This window comes from Ovis canadensis, chromosome 5, assembly GCF_042477335.2.
Source record: "Ovis canadensis isolate MfBH-ARS-UI-01 breed Bighorn chromosome 5, ARS-UI_OviCan_v2, whole genome shotgun sequence".
NCBI lineage: Eukaryota > Metazoa > Chordata > Mammalia > Artiodactyla > Bovidae > Ovis > Ovis canadensis.
In genome coordinates this window covers 83387592-83407727 of record NC_091249.1, presented here as the reverse complement: position 1 = coordinate 83407727, position 20136 = coordinate 83387592, and the positions used below count along the sequence as shown (strand labels likewise).

Genomic DNA, 20136 nt, shown 5'->3' with positions numbered 1-20136 from the left:
CTTTGTTCATAGTGATGCTTTCTAAGGCTCACTTGACTTCACATTCCAGGTTGTTGTTTAAGCCACCCAATTTGTGGTAATTTGTTACAGCAGGCCTAGGAATTCAATACAGAAAACAAGAAATGGAAGTGTTTTATGAAGGAGGTTTAATGGACCCATGGTATGCTGGCTGAGAAGGAGACTAGGGTGAGGACTGGCAAGACTTTGATGACCTTTCTGGGAACAGTTTCAGCTGAATATTCGGGATAGAATTCTTATTAGAGTGAATCAGGGCCTGGGGGAGGGAGAATGGGGAGGAAGGAAGTTGAGGCAGTGGCTATAGACAACTTTTCACAACATGTTCAGAGTGTGGAGGATGGTTGTGGGGTAGAAAGTGAGGGGAAGTTTTTTTTTTAATGATTACCATCCTAAATATGTTTATATGCTAGTGGCAGTCATCTAGTAGGGAGAAAAGTTGATGGTACAAAGGAGAAGGGGAATTACTGCAGATTCAGGTCTTTGAGAAAGCCAGAGAGGCTGAAATTCAGATCACCCAGTGGAGGATCTGGTCTTTGATAGAAGAAGGGAACTTTCTCCTACTGTACAAGAAGGAAGCCCCAGAATAGCATTCTGAATACTGTTAGATTCCTGGTGGATGGATGAAGAATTTGACAGACTGCTTCTATTTTCTCAGCTACTCACTCACCTAAAAGTGAGTGGAGGAGAGAGGATGGGTGGTATTGGAGGTTGGAGTAGGAGGTAGAGTAAACCACTCTTGGGAATGGAGAACAAACTCATCAGGACAATGCAATGGGTTTGTGGAGCAGTGCTGAGGCCTAAGCTCTGAGATTTGTGATCAGTTGTGTGGTTTATCCAGCCATATCAGCCTTGCAGGTTCAGGGCAGATAGAGGGGAAAGAAAGTTAAGGACATTTACAAGCAAGACATTTAAATGGTAGACTATAGAATCTGTGGGCTTCCCAGGTGGCTCAGTGGTAAAGAATCTGCCTGGCAAGCAGGAGACATGGGTTTGGTCAATGAGTCAGGAAGATTCCCTAGAAAATGAAATGGCAACCCATTCTAGTATTCTTGGCTGGGAAATCCCATGGACAGAGAAGCCTGGAAGGCTATAGTCCATGGGATTGCAAAAGAGTTGTACATGACTTAGAGACTACGCAACAACAACAACAGAATCTATGGTGGGTAAAGAGAGATGTAAAGACCTAAGAGGGATATGTAAAGAATTGGTAGGTTCAGTGAATTGGAAGCTTGTTACTGAGAAGAACATGAGTGTGGGCACTATAAAAAACAGAATCAGTATATTTGTAGGAGAGACCAGAGAGAAAGATGCTCAAAATAAAAATTTTAGAAGTTGATGTTAAAAGACAGTTTGAGAGGTAACTATGGACATAGGTGGGTTGGAGGAAAAGATCGTTTAAGTGAGAGGGTTGAACTAGGAGATTGGGGAGAGAAGAATGGGAAACAATTGATGAATCTGTACAGGATTTCCTTTGGGGTGATGAAAATGTTCTGGAACTAGGGAGAGATTAGTTGTACAACGTGGTGAATGTACTACATGTCACTGAATTTTTTACTTTAATTGATTTTATTGTATGTAAATTTCACCTCAATAATAATAAAGAAAGAATAAAAAACACATGGATTTTCTACGTGGTTGCTGAAGTCACCAAGAATGAGGACACAAGCAGAGATAGAGAACTCAGTGAGCCAGGTAGAAGGTTATTAGTGACCTGGGGAGGGTGACTAAGCATGAAGTCATACCACGCCTAGTGTTGCAACAGTGTGTCATCCTGTAAATTTGTTTCTGGCTTGCTCCATGTTCACCCAACCAGATTTTAAAAGACTTAACTGTATACAGTATGCTAAACAGAAGGGAATGAAGGTGAGAGGGTAAAAGAAAAATAAACTGACTCATACCATGAAAACATTTATAATTAAGCAAAGGAGAAGATACACGCAAAGCAGCTTTAAAACAAGGCAGTATAAGTAGTCCATCCATCTAACATCAGTAAGAGGTTTGAAGGCAGGAATTACCTGTTTCATTTCTATCATACTTAACATCTTCAGAAACTATGTGTTCCGATTCATTTAGCATCTAACATTTATCTAGCATCTAACAAATGCTAAGAATGTGCTTTATAAATATTGACTGACATTTAGTCTCTTTAGTATCCTTGGATAGTGAAGTTATAAGCATGGTAAGCCAAAGTAAAAACAGCAATAATAACAATTGGTAATGTTGCTTTTCTTGTGCCCAGAATTGTTGAAAGCAATATCTATATCTATATCTATACCTATATCTATATATATAGAGAGAGTGTGTGTGTTTGTGTAAAACGTAATCTATGAGTAAGGTGCTATTACATGGGAAATTAGGCACAGGAAGGTTGAGAAACTTGCTCAAACCCACACAGCTAGGAAGTAGCAGGACCAGAGTGTGAACCCAGACAGAGTAACTCTTGGCTCCACTCTTTTAGCTACCATCTCCCTCTTCTATTTAAGAAAAGGAAATTTCCATGCTATACTCTGAAGTCTGTGCCCCAAGGCAAACTTTCTCATTTTGTGCAGTCTTGTACAGACATCAAAGAGTGCTCACAGGAAATATTTCTGAAGAATTACTCTCCTTCTTGTTTGTAGAGGTAGTTCAGGGAAAAATAATGATAATGTATTCATTACCAAAGGGAGACCAGTGGAGTTTGAGTTCTAGACTCTGAGAGGTGGCTCTTTGTACAAACTCATTACCTCTCTGGAATGGTCAGTCTGACAGAGGGCAGGGTACAGTAGTCAGGAACGCAACACACCAACCCAGATGTGTCTGCATTTAATCTGAGCTCTGCTCTTGACTAGTTAATTGTGTGACTTCCGGTAAGTTACTTAACCTCTCTCTACCTCAGTTTCCTCATTTTAAAGACGGAGACAATTATTCTACCTACTTCCTAGGGTTTTTTGCGAGATTAAATGTGATGATTCACGTAAACCACCTCGTACAGAACCTAGAGCAGAGTGAAGGCCCAATACAAACTACTCTCCTGCACACACTCTTCAGTGCTGCTCCGTTTCTTGTTAAAGTCTGAACTCCTTAGCATGGCCTGGAAGGTCTTTCCTTAACTCCTGAACCGACTCCAGCTTACCTCATCACTATCCACTTTCCCTCTCTTAATCTGTGTGTGAGTCGCTCAGTCACATCCAATTTTTTGCGACCTCATGGACTGTAGCTGCTCAGGCTCCTCTGGAGTGGGTTGCCATTCCTTTCTCCAGAGGACTGTAAAGCTGAGATCCTATCATAATTGTATGCTTGTCATTCTTGCATGTACTTCATACTCTGGGGCTACCTAGCAATATCCCTAATGTAGTCAAAACACAATCCAATTCTGTCACCCACTAGCCCTTTGCATTTTTATTCAGAACAGGTAATTTTGCCCTGCCCTCCAATGTAAACATGGGCAGATCCCAGGACTTCTTAATTAGTGTGGAGTGCTACTCATTTTATAAGTCACAAATAACAGTCTTGATTTGTAATAAGAATGTTTCTAGGTAAGGAATTAGTTGAACGCCTTCATCTCTGTTCAAAAAGGGAGTGTTCTCTCCATGTGTGAAGGCCTGTGGTCACCTTCTGTTCCCTCCTCACTCACTTCCTCCCTGTGCAATAGCAGCTGCATCAGACTCCACCTGGGTGGAAGCCACCTGAAGCAGGACAGGTCAGGGAGAGGCTGTTCTTCTTAACATGTCTTCAGTTTCTCTGGATCTGGCAGATGCTAAACTTGAATCTTTCTTTTCTAGTGCCTCATGCACATCCTTTTTTTAAATTATAATTTATTCTTTGCTTTTTAGATAGCAGCTTATTGAAAAGGATATTTACAGGGGTCCTCAACCTCGGGGATCTAATGACTGATGATCTGAGGTGAAGCTGATGTAAAAATAATAGAAATAGAGCGCACAATAAATGTAATGCGCTTGAATTGTTCCAAAACCATTCCTCTACCCCAAGTCCATGGAAAAATTGTCTTCCACAAATTTTTCTGTCTTCCACAACCAAAAAGGTAGGTGACCACTGGATATATAGCAGAAAGTGATATAATTGATAGAAGAGGACCCACAATATCCAATTACTCTAATTGCTCTGAAAACTACTTCATACAATGACTAGAATAGGGCCCTTCTTGCAGAGTGCACAAGCTCCTTCCACACTGATTGCTAGTTATTTTGTAGAATCTGAACAATCAGCACCCTACTTCAAGTAGTGGAAGCTAGCTGGCTTTTTTGTTTTGTTTTTTAATTGAAGTATAGTTGATATATAATGTGTTAATTTTAGGTGAACTATGCCAAGTTGCTCAGTCATGTCCAAATCTTTGCAACCCCATGTAGCCCACCATGTAGCCCCATGTAGCCCCATGTAGCCCACCAGGCTCCTCTGTCCATGGGAGTCTCCAGGCAAGAATACTAGAGTGGGTTGCCATTTCCTACTCCAGAGGATCTTCCCAACCCAGGGAATGAACCCAGGTCTCCCACATTGCAGGCAGATTCTTTACCAACTGACCCACCAGGGAAGCCAAATAATACAGCAAAGTGATTCAATTATACAAATATATATATATATATTCAGATTCTTTTCACTCAGCAGTGGCCAAAGGACTGGAAAAGGTCAGTTTTCATTCCAATCCCAAAGAAAGGCAATGCCAAAGAATGTTCAAACTACTGCACAGTTGCACTTGTCTCATACGCTAGCAAAGCAATGCTCAAAATTCCCCAAGCCAGGCTTCAACAGTACATGAACTATGAACTGCCAGATGTTCAAGCTAGATATAGAAAAACCAGAGGAACCAGAGATCAGATTGCCAATATCTGTTGGATAGAAAAAACAAGAGAATTCCAGAAATACATATGCTTCTGCCTTATTGATTATGTCAAACCTTTGACTGTGTGGATCACAATAAACTGTGGAAAATTCTTCAAGAGATGGGAGCACCAGACCCCCGGACCTGCCTCCTGAGAAAGCTGTGTGCAGGTCAGGAGGCAGCAGTTAGAACCGGACATGGAACAGCAGACTGGCTCCAAATAGGAAAAAGAGTACGTCAAGGCTATATCTTGTCACCGTGCTTATTCAACTTACATGCAGAGTACATTATGCGAAATGCAGGGCTGAATGAAGCACAAGCTGGAATCAAGATTGCCAGGAGAAATATCAATACCCTCAGATATGCAGATGACACCACCCTTATGGCAGAAAGTGAAGAGGAACTGAAGAGCTCTTGATGAAAGTGAAAGAGGAGAGTGAAAAAGCTGGCTTAAAACTCAACATTCAGAAAACTCAACATTCAGAAAGATCATGGCATCCGGTTCCGTTACTTCATGGCAAATAGATGGGGAAACAATGGAAACAGTGACAGACTTTATTTTCTTGGGCTCCAAAATGACTGCAGATGGTGACTTTGGCCTTGAAATTAAAACATGCTTGCTCCTTGGAAGAAAAGCTATGACCAACCTAGACAGCAAAAGCAGAGATATAACTTTGCTGAGAAAGGTCCATCTAGTCAAAGCTATGGTTTTTCCAGGAATCATGTATGGATGTGAGAGTTGGACTATAAAGAAAACTGAGTGTGGAAGAACTGATGCTTTTGAACTGTGGTATTGGAGAAGATTCTTGAGAGTCCCTTGGACTGCAAGGAGATCAAATCAATCCATTCTAAAGGAGATCAGTCCTGAATATTCATTGGGAGGACTGATGTTGAAGCTGAAACTCGAATACTTTGGCCACCTGATGTGAAGAACTGACTTCTTGGGAAAAGACCCTGATGTTGGGAAAGATTGAAGACAAGGGGAGAAGGGGATGACAGAGGATGAGATGGTTGGATGACATCACTGACTCGATGGACATGAATTTGAGCAAGCTCTGAAAGTTGGTGATGGACAGGGAGGCCTGGCATGCTGCAGTCCATGGGGTCGCAGAGTCAGACATGACTGAGCGACTGAACTGAACTGAGTGTGGATATGTTCTAGTTTATCCCTCTCCTCCCCTTCCCCTTTGGTAACCATAAGTTTTCTATGTCTGTGGGTCTATTTCCATAAAAAGCTAGCTGACTTTTTATTACTGGTCAACTATGGTAAAAACCTGGTGGACCTCCATGTGTTGTTTGAGAATTTTTAATTCTAGTATGAATGACCTGGGTGGGTACATCTCTGTTCTAGGTGATCACATGTGACCCTATGAATAGGATTTTTACCTCCAGCTTCTTACTATTGGGTCCTTCTTTCCTTGTGTTTAGTTCTATGGTATAGGACCCTGGACAAGTAGAAACAGCCCTGTTTCTCATGTGGCACGCATCAGATCCCTGGGAAATACACAATGACGAACTCTAGCAATGCTCATGCATCCCAAAGCAGCCACTTCTCCTCTGTAGCCATGGGTAGCTTTCACTTTCACAGGGGGGCACCAGGCACGAGCCATATGCAGGGAATACATTTTAACCTCTGTGAATGGTCCCTTGAAAGATCACATCATCCCTAGACTAGAGCAGGAAGTATTATCTCCCCCTCTTCCGCCAGAAGACTGCTTTCCTCAGAAGTACTGACAGCAACAGCTCCCTCCAAAGAAACCTTTCCAAAATTCTATCCCCGCTCACCCTTTTACACCATTTGATAACCTTATCTAGCTAAAGGAGCCCAGAAATCTTGGAACTAGTTTGCTCACATTCCTTTTATAAATTATGGCCACTGGGGAGCTTGCCTCATACTTATACAGGTCTTTGAATCAGATTTTTTGGCACTTCATTTGACACTAAGATTCCATCTTATCATCTGAAATGTATGTGTCACGTGTGTGCTCTCCTCCCCTCTATTTGCTTGCTCCTGACTCACTTAGCTGACCCTTGTCTATTTTCAACACTTAGAATGTCTCTCCCTTCCTCCCACCACATAACCCCACAAAATGGGTTGATCTCTTCTGTTTGTATTTCCATGGTAACCTTTGCCCACCTTTATCATAACCAGTCCAGTTCATTCTGTATTAAAACCATTTCTATGTTTGTCCGTAACCTCATGAGACTGGGAGTTCTGGAAGACAAGCGATTCATGAAATTTACTGTTATATCCTCAAAGGCTAACAAAATACAATTTAAATTCCCGTCAGCAATAACATAAAACTCCTCAAATATCTTAGGAACTTATGTAATAAAAAAGATATGCAAGACTTCTGTGTCAAAAACTAAAAATCTCAGTGGAGTCTTGGAAAACTCAACAAGCCAAAATTCCAAATCTGATTCCATACTCGATAAGAAAATGTGAAAAACCAGGATCCTCTCGAAGAAAACAAAACAAAAGAGAGAAAACCAGGAGGGGAGACTTACTCTACCATATATTAAGACTTCTTATTTAGTCAGAGTAACTGAAATTGTTGTTATTGATACAAGTAAAGACAAACACATCAGTGCTTTGGAATAGAAAGTTCAGGAACAGATCTCCTCAGGCACATTGATTTATGTCAGCGAAGGCACCACAGAGCAGTAAGAAAAACAGGCTGAAAACAACCATTAAACATAAAAATATGAAATTTAAATTATGAAATTATGTTCATCAAAAAAACACTAGAGAATGAAAAGGGAGGCTGTAGAAACAAAAGATTTTTGCAGTATATATAATTTAAAAGGGGTTTGCATTCTGAATATTTTGGATTGGCCAAAAAGGTCATTCAGGTTTTTGGGAAATAGGTGTTATGAAAAAAACTGGATGAGCTTTTTTGGCCAGCCCCAAACTAAGGATTACAAAACAAAAAGCAAAAGGTAAATAAGACAGGAGAAAATTGGGTAACAGACTAGAGTGATTCACAAAAGAGGAAGTACAAAAGGCCACCAAACATGAAAACGTACTTGACCTTGTCAGCAATTAGGGAAATGCCAAGTTAAAAACTCCACTAGAATGGTTAAAATTAAAAGGACTGACAATCTTAATTGCAGGCCAGAATATAGAGCAATAAGAACTCTGATAGATTGCTAACGGGAGTGTAAATTGGTGTTAACATCTTGGAAGACATTTTGGAGTTATCCGAGAAAGTTGAATACAGGCAAACCCTTAGGCCAGCAGTTCTCTTCAAGAGAAATACGTGCACATATACCCCAGAAGACAAGTGCAGAAGTGGTGATATTAGCATTCATAGTAGCCTCAAACTGGAATTTGGTTTGAACCAAAATTGGAAACAAAACTGGAATTTGTTCATGAACCCAAAGGTTCATAAATAGAAGATTGAATAAATAATATTCATAAGATTGAAATCTAGAATGCAGTGAAAATGAACTGCAGTTTCACACAAGAATATAATTGAATCTCAAACACAATATTAAGCAGAAAAAGCTCATCTCAAAAGGATAGTTGCCATATGATTTCATTTATATAAAATTATATAAAATTCAACAACAGGCAAAAGAAAATACAGTATTCAGGGATTCATACTTAGGTGGTCAAACAAACAAACAAAAAAAAAACAAGTCACTATATTAAATCAGAAAAATGGTTACCACTGTGGTTAGTGAGACAGTTGTGAATAGGTAAGAGTATGTGGGAGACTTCTGAGAGTATTATCAAACTTTTATTTCTGGATAGTAGTTAAATCAGAGGTCCCTAACCTCTAGGATATAATGCCTAATGATCTGAGGTAGAGCTAATATAATAATAATAGAAATAAATGCAATGTGCTTGAATCATTGCAAAAGCATCTCCCCACCCTGCCTGCCCTGATCCATGGAAAAATTGTCTTCCCCAAAACTTGTCCCTGGTACCAAAAATGGTGGGGACTGCTGAGTTAAATGGTTGTGTTTTATAATAACTTGTTCAGTTAAACAGTTGTGTTTCTTTGTGCTTATCATCGTAATTTTTTTTGTAATTACTTCCTCATCTTCATAACAGCATATTTTACTGACTAGCAAATTGAAAGGATTGAAGGCCTTGGGACTCTTTTAACTGCAGATAACAGAAAATGCAACCCAAACTGGCTTAAGCAAAAAAAGTAATTTTATTGGCTAATATAATTAAAGATAGAGTATGGACATGCTGGCTTCAGATGAGGCTTAGGTTGGGGCTCATACATGGTGACCAGGTCCTGGTTTCTTTTTATATCCCAGGTTCTTTTACTTCCTTTGGCAAATTTTCAAATTGGCTCTTCCCTTTTGAATCTAGGATGGCCTCCTGTAGTCCATGAAATTACAGGAAATAATTAATATATATGACAGTCAATAGCCATTTGTTGGGATGGCCAAAAAGTTTGTTTGAGTTTTCCTGTAAGATGGTATGGAATAGCTCAAACGAAATTTTTTTTTGGCCAATCCAGTATTTAGTTAGATATCATCATGCTTGAAAAGCAACACAGTTTTATTTTACTAACCATCTCAGATTTACTTAGAATCAAGACAAAGAAAGTGACTGGGCAGGACAGAGGGACACCAGTGGAGCTTAAATCTGAAGACAACAACAAAACATTTTTTTTTCCTTTGCTGATGTGAGAGATTCAGAATAGTCACAGGCACTCAGACTAATTAAAAACAAAGCTGGCTTGTAAGACATAACAATAACATCATGGGTGAAACTTGATTGGATCTTGGTTAGAAAAAAAGTTGTCTGTAAAAGATATTTTAAGGAGAATTGGGGGAAATGGAGTATTGGCTGGACGGTAAAAAGATTTAGGGAATTACACTTTGTTTTCTTCAGTGTAGTAATAGCATTTGGTAATACTGGAAAAAGCTCTTATTTTTAGAAGAGGCAGGCTAGAGCATTTAGGGGTGCAACATGTTGATGTCTGCAACTTACTCTCAAATAGCTCAACAAAAGACACACACAGATAAAGCAAACATTCAAAACTTTAACAAATGTTGAATGTTGAATGAATCAAGATGGTGAGTATATGAGTGATGATTCTAATATTCTTTTAATTCCTGTATATATTTGAAGCTCTTCAAAATAAAAAGTTGGTGAAATAAAAAATGTTTGGGGGGGGGGGAAGCTAAAAAAATGCTGACCAAACAAAAAGCTGACATATTTCTATGTTTTTTCTTCCTGCAGCCTAGGCATTACTTGCACAAGAGGCAGAAAAAGATAAATTTATTTTGGTATTCAAGCAATATACAAGATCTATTGCTTTTGCAATTATCCATGAAAATATTTATTTAACACCAACTAGGTGTATGCATCTCATTGTTAATAGGGAGTTATAATTTTATCTCTCTGACTTTATTACAGATTAACTGTTGCCAACCAAATACCAAAGATGGGAGGAAGGAAACTAATAGAAACAGCAACCCACTCCAGTACTCTTGCCTAGAAAATCCCATGGACAGAGAAGCTTGATGCAGGCTACTGTCCATGGGGTCGCAAAGAGTCGGGCACAACTGAGCAACTTCACTTTACTTTGAAACATAAACATTAGCCTACCTCGTTTATTTATTTTTTGTTATAATCCTGTGAAGTAAATACTGTTTACAGATGGTAGATGGAGTCATTTGTATACTTGGAACAGACAGGATCCTGCATCTAACAAGTGGGGGACATCTGAACCTAAGAGTAAATCTCTCATCATACATTGCTGGTTGGAATATAAAATGGAACAGTCACTTTGGAAAACAGTCTGGCAGTTTCTCAAAAAATTAAATATTGAGTTACCATGTACATGCACGCTAAGTCGCTTCAGTTGTATCCCATAGATCCTATGAACTGTAGCCTTCCAGGCCCCTCTGTCCATGGGATTTTCTAGGCAAGAATACTGGAGTGGGTTGCCATGCTCTCCTCCAGGGGATCTTCCCGACTCAGGGATCAAACCTGCATCTCCTGTGGCTCCTGCATTGCAGGTGGATTCTTTACTGCTGAGCCACCAGAAAAGCATTTGAGTTACTGTATAACCCAGCAATTTAATTCTAAGTTTATACCCAAGAGAAATAAAAATATTTTCACACAAAAGCTCATAGTACATAAATATTCATAGAGTAAAAAAGTGGAAACAACCCAAATATCCATCAGCTGATGAATGGATAGACAAAATGTAATATATTCTTACAATAGAATTCTATTTGGCAATTTAAAGAAATGAAGTACTAATACATGCTACAACATTTATGAAACTTGGAAACACTGTGCTCAGTGAAATAAGCCAGACATGAAAGATTGCATCTTATATTACTTCATTTATATGAAACAGCTAGAATAGGCAAATGTGTAGAGACAGAAGTGGTTGCCTAAGGCTAGAGGAAGGGAAAGTGACTGCTAATGGATACAGGAATTTTTATCTTTAAAAGGGAGATGATGATAAAAATGTTCTAAAATTGATGGTAGTGATGGTTGTACAATTCTGTAAATATACTAAAACCCACTGAATTTTATAATTTAAAATAGGTATAATGTATGATATGTGAATTATATCTCAATTATATTTCAAAAAGAGTGACTCTACTAAACCATGTTGCCTAAGAAAACTATAGATTTTCTCTTAGAACTGGCTTTCAAAATCAAACCATGGAGGTAGCCAGGGTGAATGACATTTTATATCTCATTAAGGTTCTTCTGTTCTAGAGAGTTAACTCTTTTTGAATTGGACAAAGAAAACCTTCAAAGTGCCCAGAAAATACTAGGAATCAATGAATAGATGACTGAATAAATGAATTCATAAAAATTCTCCTTTCCCTATATTTCCAACGTTGGCTATCCAGGTTCTTTGGATTTTGGCCCCATTATGAGGCCCTCACAGCATTAGAGTCTTTTCCAATGAGTTAACTCTTCGCATGAGGTGGCCAAAGTACTGGAGTTTCAGCTTTAGCATCATTCCTTCCAAAGAAATCCCAGGACTGATCTCCTTTAGAATGGACTGGTTGGATCTTCTTGCAGTCCAAGGGACTCAAGAGTCTTCTCCAACACCACAGTTCAAATGCATCAGTGCTTCGGCTCTCAACTTTCTATATAGTCCAACTCTCACATCCATACATGACTATTGGAAAAACCATAACTTTAAATAGACGGACCTTTGTTGGCAAAGCAATGTCTCTGCTTTTCAATATGCTGTCTAGGTTTGACATAACTTTTCTTCCAAGGAGTAAGCGTCGTTTAATTTCAAGGCTGCAGTCACCATCTGCAGTGATTTTGAAGCCCCCCAAAATAGTCTGCCACTGTTTTCAGTTTCACCATCTATTTGCCATGAAATGATGGGACTGGATGCCATGATCTTAGTTTTCTGAATGTTGAGCTTTAAGCCAACTTTTTCACTCTCCTCTTTCACTTTCATCAAGAGGCTTTTTAGTTCCTCTTCACTTTCTGCCATAAGGGTGGTGTCATCTGCATATCTGAGGTTATTGATATTTCTCCAAATATCAATCTAACTGTTGCTTCCTGACTTGCATACAGATTTCTCAAGATTCAGGTCAGGTGGTCTGGTATTCCTATCTCTTTCAGAATTTTCCACAGTTTATTGTGATCCACACAGTCAAAGGCTTTGGCATAGTCAATAAAGCAGAAATAGATGTTTTGCTGGAACTCTCTTGCTTTTTCCATGATCCAGCGGATGTTGGCAATTTGATCTCTGGTTCCTCTGCCTTTTCTAAAACCAGCTTGAACATCAGGGAATTCACGGTTCACATATTGCTGAAGCCTGGCTTCAGCATTTTGAGCATTACTTTACTAGTGTGTGAGATGAGTGCAATTGTGTGGTAGTTTGAGCATTCTTTGGCATTTCCTTTCTTTGGGATTGGAATGAAAACTGACCTTTTCCAGTCCTGTGGCCACTGCTGAATTTTCCAAATTTTGTGGCATATTGAGTGCAGCACTTTCACAGCATCATCTTTTAGGATCATTAGCAAGAGTTAATTCTATAAGGAACTCAGAAACTAGCCTTTTGGAATGGCTGGAACTGTAACAAATATACACTCTTGCAAACTCTGAGCTGACTTCTTCCTCAATGTTGAATATGGCTAGTGGACAGTAAGATAGCCTTAGGGCTTCCCTGATGGCTCAGTAGATAAAGAATCTTCTTGAAATGCAGGAGTCTGCCTGCAAGGCAGGAGACCCAGATTTGATCTCTGGGTGGGGAACATCCCCTGGAGAAGGAAATGACAGCACACTTTAGGATTCTTGCTTGGGAAATCCCTTGGACAGAGGAGCCTGGTGGGTTACAATCCATGCAGTCCCAAAAGAGTCAGACAGGACTGAGTAAGTAAACTGCTACCAAGATAACCTTTAGAATCCTGAACTGCCTGCCATTCCACAAATGTAAACACTCCACTTATCTCCTTCTAGCACATTAAGTTAATTCCTTTTATGACCAAGATATGGCAGTTGGGTATATCTTTAAGCTTGGTTCCAGGTACTCACCATGTTTTTCTCCGTACCTTTCCCAATTTGTGTGCTTTTGGGTGTTTCTAGAAAGTACTTGCTCTCTTTTATTTGAGATTGTAAAAACAGGAAAGAAGTCACATGAGATTGCCTCATTTATTTGAGCAGTCCTCTCTAATACCCCCCCCCCCCCACCCCCTGCTCTTTATCCCACTGTTTTTCTCTTTAGTGTGATTTGGTTACCTGTTTCTGGCTCTTTAGAGCTTTTTTAAAACTGGATTAGCAGCAGTGTAATAGCAGTAACCCTTTAATTACTGGAGTAATTTTCTTTGCTTGTTTTGAACCCCAGCATTTATAGGCAGCTGCTATAAAAACCAAGTGTGACTTTTTTCCTGCTTTTACAAGTTCAGGGAACTTACAGTAAAGGTTATAGGACTTTGAACCCAATTTTTCCCTTAAAAAAAGGAAAGGTCAGAGCTGAGGTAGACTTTGCTTCCATTTAAACAAACACAGAAATCCAGTATCAGTGCTAAAGGAATACTTTCAAGATTCTGTCATTCACCTGGGAAGAATACATAAATCCTGTTTATGTAGTTTTGACTTCATGGTAATCTTGTTTTTGGCCTTACATTTCATTTTCTTGACTGAGTCAGTAGTAAAATTGTGAAAACAGGAGGAAATCAAAGGAAAGACCTTGCTGTCTTGGGCAGTTTCCTATTCCAGTCATTAGTCATGTGTCCTCTGTAATTCTGTGTGTGTGTGTAATTTCTCATTTACCAGGCTATATTGAGAGACTCATAAAACTGCCTCTTTGCCATGTAGCAGGCTTAATGATTATTCTTAAGTAGTCTAAGGCACAAGGATGAAAGGTGGCCAATCCCCAGAAATTTTAAAAACTTAAATTTCTTTAGGGAAGTTACTCTGAATTTGATTGATTGATGCCTCCAGAAATTACATTTTCTAAATGTAGAGCTTGTGTTTACAGTTTTAGCTAGATAGAGAGGTGGTCTTCCCAAGTGGCATTAGTGATAAAGAACTCACCTGCCAATGCAGGAGACATGAGAGATGCGACTTCAATCCTTGGGTCAGGAAGATCCCCTGGAGGAGGGCATGGCAACCCACTCCAGTATTTTTGCCTGGAGAATTCCATGGACAGAGGAGGCTTGTAGGCTACAGTCCACAGGGTCGAAAAAGAGTCAGACGGGACTGAAGTGACTTGACATGCAAAGATGTCTCAGAATTGGGGGTTTACCTTTAAGCTTACCAATGCTAAAGGCTTGAATTTGCAAGGAGGGCCTCCAACACAGATCTAGGTGGAAGGACCTTAATTTCTTTTGTAACAGGCAGAAGTTGAGACTTAACAATTTCAATCTAGTGGCAACATTTTATCCACTACTGAGTGTGTGATCTTCTGTGCCTATAGGCATTGCCAACCTCAAAGTGATTGTCTAGGAACTAACCAAAGAGGAAGGAAAGATGTAGGGCTTTATTTATTTTTTTTTTTGAAGGGGCTGAGGGCGAGGGAATTTGTTGAGGGTCATTGAGGCTAGGAAGTAGATAAAGCCCAGAAGACCAGAAACATTCTTGATTCATTCTTGGTACAAACAATGTGTTTCAGGCTTTTTTCTGTGGGTAAATTGAGAACAGTTCCTGCCCCACAAGGTATGTTAACATTTGTCAGTTAGTGATTTTGACAGAACAAATGGATTTGCTAATCTTGGGAAGTGTGATGGTACGTTAATTTGTTTTTAACCTTAGACTAAAAGGACATACAGGTACCATTTAATTACATACAACAATAAAATTCTTTGAACAAGTTCTTTAAACCAGAGTTGGAATTCTTAAAGATACTCAATGCGTAGTTCCAATTCACTTATTCATATAGCCACTCACTTATTCAATAGAAGTTTTATTGGGCGCCTGTTCTGCGCTAGGCAGTGCTGAGCCATCACAGATACGGTCTCTGACGCCAAGGAGTTGACAGTCTAGACCAGTCAGTAGGGAGTTAAAAAAAAAAAATCTGGCCTCTTTGCTACTGCGGTTGCATCAGGTTAAGGATCAGCCTCTCCAATTCTCCCACGTGGTCCTGGCAGGTAAGTGTGGGTGTGAGCGCGTGTGGCTCCTGGTGTTTGGGGAGTGTGAGAGCGCACGTGTGTCAGAATGGTGCGTGTCACAGTGCGCGTGCAGATGTCGGCATGACACGCGTCTCCATAGCGGCGGGAGCCTGGCTGTGTAGGCTGCGGGAGGCGTGTGTCTCCCACCCGTGTACCGGAGGCGGCGCGGGTACCACCCGGCGGCGCGATTGTGAGTGAGCGCGAGGGCGCGCACACGCGCGCCCGTACGGGGGAGGGGCGCGCCGCGCTGGCAGCGCCGCGCGCAGGCGCAGAGCACTGAAGCCTGGCTGCTGCCGCCGCAGAGCGCCGGGGGCGGGAGGAGTGAACGAAGAAGGCCATGGCTGCCGCCGGCTGCTAAGGAGCTCGGCCCGCGAGCGCCTGCCGCCGCGGACGATGGTGACCGCACGGGTCGGGCTGCTGCCGCCTCCGCTGCCGCCGCCTCCCGAGACGCAGCATCCAAGGCCCGGCGCGGAGAAGCCGCCGCTGTGAGCCGCGCCGTCCCGGCCCCTGCTGCCGCCGCCCGAGAAGAGCGGGAGGGCAGGCGAGCGAGAGAGCCGGGGAGTTGCGGAGCCGTTCTGTCCGCCGGCGGCGCCTCCCCGTGGGGAGGGAGGCCGCAGCCTGAGGTGAACGAGCCGTCCGCCCGGGTCGGCCCCTTCTTCTCCCGGCGCCCTCGCCCGCATCCTGCATCCTCTCTTCTCCCCCTCCCCCGTCCCTCTTCACTCCCTTCCTCCATTCCGTCGCCCGCTCCGTCCTCTTCTCCCCCTTCGCCCCTTTCCCCGTTCGCCTCCTTCCTCTTCTCCCATCCTCGTCCCCACTTCACCCGCAGCACCCCCTCCTTCCCAGCCGCCAGCCCCTCCCTCGGCCCTCCTGGCCCCCGCTTCGGCTCTTCTCCGGCTCTGTCCTACCCTCCCGGGTCCCCGCTCAGAGCCCCTTTCCCAGCTCCCGGGCCTTCCCCGGCCCCTCTCCAACCCCACCCTCCCGGAGAGAGCCCTCGTCTCCCCAGCATTCCTAAGATGCCCTTGCTCTGAGCGCTGCCCCGTCGCCTCCCAGGACCCCATTTAGGGCCTTTTCCAAGACCCTTCTGAGCTGCCGTTTTCCAGCTGCTCCTTTCCAGCTCCTTTCCTCCAGTTCCCACTTCCAACTTTCGGTCTTTTGCGTCTTTGTCCACTTGGCTCACGAGGTTCCCTCCTTTGCTTATTTCATCCTCCTCTTCTTTGCTTTACGCAGCCCCAAACTCAGCTTCCCCCCTTTCATTCGGTTTGAGGTGGTTTTGGGGTGCAGAAAGGCCTGCCAAGTCATTCTTCAAATAGGGACCCGTTTGCACTATATCATGTCTGTCAGCCCTTTTTTTTTTTTTTTTTTTTTACTGTATGAGCGGTCCTCATCCTTTCCTTTTTGTTCCCATCGCTGCTACTCTCGTTTGACAGGCCTTCTGCATCCCTCTCCACTTTTGCTTTTCTCAACCAAGGATCCCAAGACCCTTGCCCGCCCTTTGGGGATAGATCCCCTTTCTGTTCAGGGATGAAGAACTTCGCCCGCGTCTTCCTTCAGAATCTTTTTGGTGCGTGGCGCGGCGGAGCCAGCATCCTTGGCCAGAGGGGAGGGGAGCTCCCTGGCACGGGCCTCTTTCCTGGCAGAGTTTTTGTGGACGTAATCCCCTAGCCCCGCGGCGGCATTGGCCTCGCTGCTGCTGCTGCGCTGCTTGCTTTGCAGCGAGCTGGGCTGGGGTTACTATAGTTCAAACGCGGCTGAGATCAGCAGGCGTGGGGGGCGGGGGAGGCGGTTCGGGGAGAGAGAAAGGGGGCTCTGCTGTGAGAAGGCATCAAAGATTAATGGATGGCTTTGCATCGCAGTCTGCAGTAAACAGGAAACTAGTTTGAAAGGAAAGGAGAGGGACTGTGTGTCTTCTTATTTTTTAAAATACGGACTGAGCAGTTCTGGTGAATCTTGAATCCTGCCCAAAGGATGAGCTGTCGGTGCTGCAGTCGTGACCCAGGCTGAGCGCCCAATGGCAGAGATAGCAGTTTTCTGTTTCCTCTGTCTGGCTGCTTAAGTTGAAAGATGGCCCTTGTATTCAGAGTGGATTCCCAGAGTGGATGTTTGCCGATTTGGAGATGACCAGAAGCCTCAGAATCGCTAGTAATTTGTACATACACAAAGTTCGCTAGCAATGAGTGGGAGTGGGAAGGATCAGCTATATTTAAAACGTGTGCCAATGCTTATGTAAGAAGTGCGTTCTTCTCCGCGGTATCTGAGTTTTTGGCTGAGTTTACTTAAGATTTTAGGCTTTAGCTCTGCCCTCAACGTTTTCAGGGCTTACCATCCTAACATCCAGACAGCCAGAAAATGTCTTTCATATTAAGATTGGCTTTAGCTGATGGTAGAATTTTTTTCCCCCCCAAATTGGATTGAACAGAGGAAGGAGACTCATGATGAATGATAGTTTTTTGTTTTTCTCCTTATGCCAAGGAGGAAAGGTGTAAAAACTTTTGGAGTTATCTAATATTGTACTGAATAATTTTAAATCGGGTTATAAGGCGTTCTTATTTTTGTTTTTTCTAGGAGATGTGAATTCTCTTCCCTTTTTGGGTAAGAACATTTTCATTTCTTATTTTTTAGCATAATTCTTCAGCTGATGAGAAGAGCTCTGACGTTAAAAACTTATATTTTTCATATTGTTGATAATTTGTTTGATTTCTTCATATTCAAAACTAAAATCTAGTATTTTCTGAAAAATGTAGGTCCCCAGTGTATCCTAAACCACAAAAGTGAATGATGAATTGTGCAGCGTTATGCTGGTACAGGACATTCTTGTGTTCCTAGGTAGCAATTTGCTGCTTCCAAGCCTAGCAATGTCATTTAATGAAATCCTGTGGTCCTGTTTTTGGTTAGCTTTTGTTAAGCCTTTCTTTTTCTGTTACTGGAAAGGGATGGATTTTTTTTTTATAAAGCTGTTTCACTGTAAATCATCTTTGAGTCACATTTAGTTTTCATTACTTTCAGAGACAATTTGTTGGAATGTTACTTTCTCAGTTCTTTCCACATTTCAAGCAGGAAATTTAAAAATCTTGCACAGAAGGCAAAATGTACATAACTGAACAAGGCAGGGAGTATCTTATATATTTGGCTTTAGAGAGTGTTGAGCCTTTGAGTTTTCTTTGCCTTCAGCTCTTCTGTTTATTTTTGAGGGTTAGTTGATATTGTGTGGTTTTGGGGAGAATTTTGAGCTTATTCTGACTTAGAATATGCTCCCTAGCTCTGTTTAACAAATCTTAGAAAAAGATAAATTAGGATTGAACCAAACATCTTAGGTATAGCAGTCTCTTCACCCCAGGAGAGAAGGCTCCATTTTTATTTATTTCATGTTTTTAATTTAGTCTTTTAGCAGATGTGAGTGATTTGGCACACGTGAGTAATTTCAGGTTTCAGCAAATAAAATATATTTCAACATTTTGTTTAGCTGTTAGTTTAGTGTGTGGAGCTCAAGTGTAGTGTATGGTATTTATTTGTAATGGTCACACCCTATCATGTGGCATTTCTGTGAAGAATGGTCCCCAATGGTCCCCGCCCCCCCCCCCCCGCCCCTGCCTTTTTCTTTCCATAGCTCTTGTTGGTAGCATTTTAGATTCAGCTTTCTGTATATTAAATTTGTTTCCTCCACGTCCCTATAGATGGCCAGCTTGCCAAAGACTTACTGAAATGTCACTCACATACAGAAATAATTGAACCATTTAGTAAGCAATATATTTGTTGTTAAAGGGGATATTTCATTCCATCCAGGCAGTAGAGTTTAGGTGTCTGTCTGGGATGTTCTTCTGTTATCAGTAGGTTTAGGGACCCAATTTTCTTTTTATTTTTGTTCCGTTTGTTTTCTGTTCTTGTCCCATTTGTGTTCTGTTCTTATCTGTTTGTGAAATAGTGGTAATTTAAGGGGAAGCATATACCATTCTGCTAATGGCCTTCTTCTGCAACAGAGATATGGTCCTTTGTAAGAATTAGGGAGTTTTTTTCCATTAGCATTTCGGATCTTGATTTCTGACGTAGGATTGGTTATTTTGTGTAGTGTTTTTTCTTCAGCTCTTCAAGAGCTACAATAAATAGTGAAACTGGGCACATTTAAAAACAAGAAAACATTAAAAACATACGAAGGCTCTAAGTCAGATGAATATGGACCACAAATATTAACTCAGTAATTGTCCCCTTTTTTGTTACTTACAAAAGCAATATTGATTCATATTGGAATATAGAATATGGAAAGATAGTTACTCTTCCATTACTGAATAAAGTCTGTCAGTGATATTTTTGTCTTGGTACAGACCATGGTAATTTTCACACGTGACTGGTGGTTTGTGAGAAAAAAAAAAAAATCTATCATTTGTGTACTTCGAAATGAACTCCCAAGAGTGCACTGAGTTACCAGGTTGACCATCACAGAAAATAGTTACTTCCTGTGTATTTCCTTAAGTTATCTAGATAGCCTAGGCACATTATATTACACTTTTCCTAGTAATATATGAGTATACTGAAACATTTGTCAAACAGAAAAAGATAGAGGGGAATAAAAATCACCCCAGGGCCACTGTTGAAAGGATGTTAATGTGAATATTTCCTAGAATTTTTTTTTCTTAATAATATCACGAGCTTTGAGAAATGTAGGCTCCTAAATGGTATAATTTGTAATAAATGTTGATTCAATATTTTATTTTTCAGTGCTTTGTTTCCCCTCCCTT

At 41.4% G+C, this 20136-nt stretch overlaps 1 protein-coding gene and 1 long non-coding RNA gene across 5 annotated transcripts in view; both read left to right on the top strand.

Moving 5' to 3' along the window:
• LOC138441475 (uncharacterized) overlaps positions 1–10467 on the top strand; it is a 48707-nt gene extending 38240 nt beyond the window's left edge. The window contains exon 6 of the long non-coding RNA XR_011257352.1: positions 10221–10467. This is a non-coding gene — a long non-coding RNA (uncharacterized lncRNA). The remainder of the gene's footprint in view (positions 1–10220) is intronic.
• Positions 10468–15416: 4949 nt separating this feature from the next.
• The window catches only part of RNF145 (ring finger protein 145), a 64831-nt gene continuing 60111 nt past the window's right edge, over positions 15417–20136 (top strand). The window contains exons 1-2 of one of the 4 annotated variants that reach the window (XM_069592504.1): positions 15424–16029; positions 17969–17995. The gene's annotated coding sequence lies outside the window, so the exon portion shown is untranslated. Of the gene's footprint in view, positions 16030–17968; positions 17996–20136 lie in introns of all 4 variants that reach the window. The other 3 variants (XM_069592506.1, XM_069592503.1, XM_069592505.1) reach the window with 3 other exon arrangements.